This window comes from Buteo buteo, chromosome 1 (genome assembly GCF_964188355.1).
Source record: "Buteo buteo chromosome 1, bButBut1.hap1.1, whole genome shotgun sequence".
NCBI classification, from domain to species: domain Eukaryota; kingdom Metazoa; phylum Chordata; class Aves; order Accipitriformes; family Accipitridae; genus Buteo; species Buteo buteo.
Window position 1 is genome coordinate 43,444,217 of NC_134171.1, and position 6,174 is coordinate 43,450,390.

At 41.4% G+C, this 6,174-nt stretch overlaps 1 long non-coding RNA gene across 1 annotated transcript; it reads left to right on the plus strand.

Annotated features, from left to right (window-relative positions):
• Positions 1 to 559: 559 nt before the first annotated feature.
• On the plus strand, positions 560 to 3,788 carry LOC142031453 (uncharacterized). The gene is made up of 2 exons (XR_012650516.1): positions 560 to 2,408; positions 3,458 to 3,788. It is a non-coding gene; the product is annotated as an uncharacterized LOC142031453 (long non-coding RNA).
• Positions 3,789 to 6,174: the final 2,386 nt, after the last annotated feature.

The window sequence follows — 6,174 nt, forward strand, 5'->3', positions numbered from 1 at the left end:
CTGTCTCGTCATCCCGACCATGTATGATGTGCACGCTGTCGAATCACGGAAGATCGCCGACTACAGTAAGGCTTGCAGGGCTCCTGGACACCGGAGCCAATGTGACTATTACTGCCGATTGTCTGTGGCTGTCCACCTGGCCCACAGAGGAGGCTGGTATGGGAGTAGTGGGGCTGGGAGGCTCTGCGTGAGCAAAGACGGCAGACACACCAGTTCTGATTACCAATCCTGAGGGCCAACAAGCAGTTATTAAACCATATGTGACGGCAGCTCCCCGCAATTTATGGGGGAGGGATTGCTTGTCGCAGTGGGGGGTGAGAATTACCACGGATTTTTAACGGGGGCCACTGTGCTGCAGGGTGTTAGACAACCCATGCTTGTTTTAACCTGGTTAACAAATAACCCTGTGTGGGTGGATCAGTGGCCCCTACCAATTGAAAAATTAAAGGCCCTGCAAGAATTGGTAGCAGAACAACTAGCTGCAGGACATGTTGCACCATCTCACAGTCCATGGGATACTCCAGTGTTTCTGATAAAAAAAATCAGGACAATGGCGATTTTTGCATGACCTGCGGCAAGTCAATGCTGTCATGGCCATGATGGGGGCTCTGCAACCAGGCATGCCTTCACCTGCCATGATCCCTCAAGATTGGGAAATCATTGTCATGAACCTTAAGGATTGTTTTTTTACAATTCCATTAGCTTCTCAAGATGAAAAAAAATTTGCATTTTCTGTGCCTTCTATCAATCATGCGGAACAAGCAAAAAGATATCAATGGAGAGTTCTGCCGCAGGGCATGAAAAATTCACCAACCATTTGTTAATGGTTTGTTGCACAAGCTCTGTCACCTGTAAGGGAAAAATTGCCCACTAGTTATTGTTATCACTATATGGATGACATTCTGTTAGCATCAGACAACAAGGAGCAGTTGAATGACGTGAAAAATTTGGCCACGAATTCGCTATGACAATATGGGTTGGTTATTGCCCCTGGAAAAGTGCAAGAAATAGCACCCTGGAAATATTTGGGAATGGCAATTACAAACATGCAGGTTGTGCCCCAACCTGTGAAACTTAATCTTGCGGTTAAGACACTCAATGATGTACAGAAATTAATGGGATCCTTGAACTGGATCAGGCCCTATCTTGGACTGACCAGTTCGCAGTTACAACCTCTCTTGGACTTATTAAAACATTCCAATGATCCAACAGAACCCAGAATATTGAATACGGAAGCGTTAAATGTAATTCACATGGTGGAACAATGTATATACTAGAAATTTGTTTCTCGAATTGATCTGTCTCGATTGGTACAATTCTTTGTGCTAATTGCCAAAACTGTGCCATTTGGTGCTTTGGTGCAGTGGAATTCTGAGTGGGATGACCCATTACGTAATTTAGAATGGATGTTTTTGTCATTCCAGCCATGAAAAAAACTGCTCCTGGCTTGTTTGGACTTATTGCTGATGTAATCATAAAAGCCAGAAAACGCTGTGTAGAACTAATAGGACGTGATCCAGCTACGATTGTTTTACCTGTTCAAAATTGCTACTTTGAATGGTGTCTGGCAAACAATTATGAGCTGCAAGCAGCTATGGCGGGTTTTCAAGGACAGATTTCGTATCATCTACCGTCACACCCGCTCCTGAAATTTGCTCGAGAAATACCATTTGGTCAGAAAAACTTAAGCCAGCCGGAACCTGTGAAAGGCCCTACTGTCTTCACAGATGGTTCTGGAATAACGGGTAAAGCAGCAGTAGTATGGTATGAAAACAACAACCTGGAACAGCAAAGTAGTGCATCAAAATGGTTCTCCACAAGTGGTAGAGCTGCGTGCAATGGCTGTTGCTTTTTCTATTTTTTCTACTCCTGTAAATATTGTAACTGACTCAGCATATGTAGCTAATTTAGTTTCTCGACTAGACAAAGTGGCTTTGACCATGTCAGACAATCAATTATTATTTGATGTGCTTTTAGAACTCTGGAAAAGTATTCAACTACGAACAGAACCTTATTTTATCATGCATGTCTGGAGTCATACCACTTCACCAGGTTTTTATACGGAAGGTAATGCCAGAATAAAAAAAAAACCAAAAAAAAACAAAAAGGGGGAATGGTTGGGGAACTACCATAGGCATGCTTAGATAAAGCAGTTTATGTTCTTAACTTTCTCCGTTATGGGGACAATTCTTCCCTACCTCCTCTTTCTCAACACTTCTCTCTTTTCAACACAGAATTTACAAAAGGGTATCAAAGTACATGTTAAAGATTTAGTTACTGGTCAGTGGAATTGACCATGTGAGCTATTAACCTGGGGGCGAGGTTATGCTTGTGTTTCCACAGATACAGGCCCACAATGGACTCCCGCTCGATTTGTGTGACTGTCATCATCTGGAACATCCCAGAAGGTGCGGCAATATAAATACCACCTCTACCAAAAAACTAAGTGTAGGTCACCTTGGCCAATATAACAGGTCAAGATTCTCTGTGTATTGCAACCGCACCACAAAGCCCATGAACCAATAGACAGGATGGCTATGACTCGTGCAGCGCACCTGGCCAGCGAGCGCATGCGTCATAGGTTGCAACTGAGGCGGATTTTGGCACCCGCTGGCCACGTGTGTTGAAATCCGTTCCTCTGCAAATGTATAAATACCGGGATTTTCCGAAGAGCATCGGGCTGGTGTACAGCAAGGCCATCGTTGCCTCCGTGGGGACGCCCACGCAAAGCTGGCACCTACCGATTGCTGGGCTGAGTTCGCGGAGCAAGACAGCACAAGAATGTACAGATGGTTCATCTACCTCACAGTCCTTAGATGGACGTAGTCATGGATACCGCCGCAAACCAAAGAAAACATCTGGATGACCCTGGCTGATGTGACCGGACAAGATTGCTTATACCTTAGTACAGTAACACCAAGCAATCCTTTTTTTGCAGGTTTAATAGGGGGTTACACTGACATCAACAGAGTTTAAGAACTTATTGATGGAGACCCCTGTGCAGCAGGTCATGGACTCAATGGATGGGAATGCCTGGTTTCCACGAATCGGGCATTCACCCTCATTGCCACCCCAGGAATCACAAATTCTGGGGTCCCTGAATACAGACTGGTGTAGTATTATCTGATTTACTGCTAGCCTTTGATAGTGTCAGACATGCTACGCTACAAAATAGAGCTGCAATTGATTTCTTGCTTTTAGCACAAGGACATGGTTGTGATGAGTTTGAAGGGATGTGTTGTATGAATTTATCCGATCACTCAGAATCCATTTTCAGTAGTATTCAACAATTAAAGAAGGGAGTCAGTAAGCTGACAGAAAGCGATGAATTAGATTGGCTGACGAAGATGTTCGAGGGTTGGGGATTGTCTGGATGGTTGATATCTCTGCTCAAGACTGTGGGGGTAGTGATCTTGGTTGTGATAACTATGCTCCTGATGTTACCCTGTCTTTTCAGCCTTCTGCAAAGGGCCCTGCAGAGGGCAGCCGGGACAATATCTTTAGCACAAATACAAAAAGGGGGAATTGTCGGGGGATGCAACGAGCCTACGGAATTCCTGACAGTTCGAGAACAGTGCGACCTTGAGCAGCTTGTAGTGTATCCTTGAGAGTCTGGAAAGATCCGAGAAGACCAGTACAAAAACAAGATAGTGATAAGAAGAACCGTCCTAACGAACTCACCAATCATGAGTTGTTAGTTACTAACCAAACCAATCATATACTAACACATACTCAAAAGAAGGGTATAAAAAGGTGTGTTAGAACAATAAAGTAGCCATTTTGCATGATCTATTACTTGTCGTGTCCGTCTCTACCGCGACAAGAGGCCAGTGTGGGAAATGAGAAACAGGAGAGAAATGTAGCTTGTGCTGTGACAAAATGTGTGCAGCAGAAATGGCAATTGTAGAGAAGGATTTTTACTCCAGTGGAAGTCAGTCTTTTGTCAGTAGAGTCTCTGGCTGGGAGAGATGAGGAGCTTGACATCTGAGGTGGTGATGGAGAGCAAGAGTACCCTTTGGGTTTTTGAGAGCAGGTCTAAATATAACTGAAAACAGTGTGAATTGCTTGGGGACTGAAATGCTTAGGCCTGCTGTAAACATGAAGTCAGTGTTGTGTTATTTTTAGGCAGTTTGAAAAACACCCGTATAAAAAATAAGTGATTGTTCACACTGGTCATTTCATATTATCTTAGGATAATTGTAATTTGTGGCTTATGAGTATTTCAGTTTCCTGAGTGGAATCTTTTATTCAATTGTAGGTATTGGCTGAATTAATGACCTCTGGGACCTATCTATGCATAGGTATGTTCACATTCTTAATCTTATTTTGGGATATTATTAATAAAACCTAGCTGAGTGTACCAGTGTCTGCCTGTCACCTGGTATTTACTCACAAACTCTGTTTAGCTACCTCTTCTTAGCTCTCTTTGCAACTGACGCTATGCAGGAATGAAGAATTTTCAGCTAGTCTAGTGATGCCAAGCTAATCTGCAAAAACACCCCAAAACACTAAACATGCCCAACTGCCAGCACTGCTGAAGAGTAGGGCAGTGGTTGGAGGCAGCCAGATTAACATTGAGGCATGAAGGGATGTAGCTGTGAGGAGTATGAGCTAGGGAGAGCTGGTGCTGGAAATCACGCTTCCCAAAGGGTGCACAGTTAAGATGTGGCAAGTACCTGCCAAGAGTGATGCAACTGTGCTGCTGGGAAGAACGTGAAGTGCTGACAGCTCTTGTTCAAACCAGCGAAAGCAGTAGGTGCCAAGAACCAGCCAGGCCAAAATACAGGATATAAGTAGATTTAATGGTGCAAACATTCATTCACGTGGTTCTAGGATGGCAAATTTTGTAAAACTATGGAGCAAATGTGCCTTGTCTTTATGACTTGTTTTCTCCCAGATCAGCTGAAGGGGGTGGGGGAAGATCTGGACTCATCTACAGGTGGAACGTAAAGTGAGGAACAAGTCACTTTTGTTTCATCTGCTACTAGAAAGATTTAATCTTGGCAGGAAAACAAGAAGTCTGCACCTTAACTTGATTCAAAGTGTGAATTGAAGCTGCTTTTTACTTCTTGACTGTTGTTTGTTTCCCCCATGATGAGACCTGCTGACACATCATCAAAAGATGGCAGGCAGACTTAAATAAGCAAGCAAAGCAAAAATCAGCAGGAAGAAAACTTGAAACTGCAAAATAAAATAATGTAAAAGACTGTTCCATATCAAGGAAGGGTAATTGAATTTGTGAATAGTAGGTAAACATCCTCCCGTTAAAAAAAAATTGCTGACATCAGATATTCCTTCTTAAAAAAAGTGATATTGAATAAATCATCTGTCTTAAATTTCTGGCAGTGGAAAAATGGTAAGGTAATTTCAGGAGGAGGCTGTTGCTATACAAATAAGGCACATTTGGATGAAATATTAATGAAATTACACAGCAGACAAAGAATAGGTATAAAATGAGTTGTCACTGTTCTCTTGAAGTTTATTCCTTGGAAGGATCTTGGCATTAAGCAAGAAACAAAAAGTGACCAAGGAAGAGCATATATTATTCTTTTCTTTCCAAATGTGCTGTTGACAGGTAAAACTTGACCAGAAAGATTATGTAATTCAAAGTTCTTAAAAATAAGAAAATGACCTCATATCATTGCACTACCTACTATTTTCTCACATATAGCTATGTAAAACAAATATATGTGTAATTTACCGTAGAAAACATTGTATGTAATATAAGGAGTTTTAATAGTGTCACTATATGCAATATTATAATCAGTTCAGAAAACAAATTATTGACCCAAATAAGTAGTAATACCGCAATACATAGTTTTATATGCAACATATATGTTCACAAAAATGATTACCATTATTCTGGGTGGTGATGGTACTTTTTTATTGGGATTTTCCTCCATACTGTACAAATTTGTATGGTATTTTCAGCACTTATTTGAAATAAAATATTCTTGCAAGTAAAAAAAATTTCATAAACAAATATCATGTGATCAATATTTATTCAAAAATAGGTTAAAAATTGTTTTTCTTTTGTATTTACCTATGTGCATCTATGTTGCATGTGGTCATTATTAAAAGAGGTCAGTATTTGAAAGAAGTTGCCAGGAAGTAGGATCTGTGATTCTAAATATTTCCATTATACTGCTTGCCATTTCCGAAGTGGCAGGAAGG